The sequence below is a fragment of the Geospiza fortis genome, unplaced genomic scaffold (genome assembly GCF_000277835.1).
Source record: "Geospiza fortis unplaced genomic scaffold, GeoFor_1.0 scaffold130, whole genome shotgun sequence".
Taxonomy (NCBI): Eukaryota; Metazoa; Chordata; class Aves; order Passeriformes; family Thraupidae; genus Geospiza; species Geospiza fortis.
The window spans coordinates 6,202,199-6,203,008 of NW_005054300.1; the positions used below are offsets into that span (position 1 = coordinate 6,202,199).

Below are 810 nucleotides of genomic sequence, written 5' to 3' on the forward strand. Positions count from 1 at the left end.
CCCAGCGGCCCTGGTACAGCACCTCCAGCCGCCCCTCTCCAGCTGGGCCCCGGGGTCCCCCCAGCCGCAGCTGCACCGGGGCCAGCTCCTGCCTGCTGGGGGCCACCCAGCACAGCACCAGCACCAGCACCAGCAGGATGTGACTTGAGCCAGTTGGCATCACCATCATCGTTCTGTGAGTGGGATGCCTGGGGACAGACCAACAATGAGTCCTTGGGGACCATGGCAGAGTGGGGCTACAGCTGCAGCCCCACTGTGCCCCAGGAGCTGGTCATACCTTCTTGCATGGTGGTGACATCCCTGTCCCTGTGCTGAGGGGGATGCATGGGCTGGTCTCTGCCATACTCACAGCATATCCCAGCCCTACCCCCTTCACCAGGTCACCCAGCTCTGACACAGCCCTCCCGGGCACTGACAGCCACGGGCAGCCCCACCAACACTGCCCTGTGCTCTTGCTGCTTCCTGTCTGCCCCACGTTTTGGGACACGGGTGAGGGCCGCGCAGAGCCCCCTTTCATCCTCCACCTGGATTCTCTACTGAACACCAGGATTCCTCCCCATCTTGCACACAGCCCGGTCCCCGTCACCTCACCTCTTCCCCTGCATCCTCATTCAGAGCATTGGTGGGATTGCTGACCCCTCTCCAGGTACCCAGACCTCCCCTCCCGGAGCCACCTCTGGCACTCACCCTGGCAAGGGATGGTGCTGCCGGACCGGCAGCGGTGCGGGGCAGGCGGTGGCGAGGGACACGGCGGTGGCGCTGGCAGCAGTGGATCCCGCAGCTCCTGCCTCCCGCTGGGCACCGCCTGCA

General features: G+C 65.7%; 1 protein-coding gene across 1 annotated transcript in view; it reads right to left on the reverse strand.

Moving 5' to 3' along the window:
- LOXL4 (lysyl oxidase like 4) overlaps positions 1-810 on the reverse strand; it is a 5,317-nt gene that overhangs the window by 3,580 nt on the left and 927 nt on the right. The window lies entirely within an intron of this gene.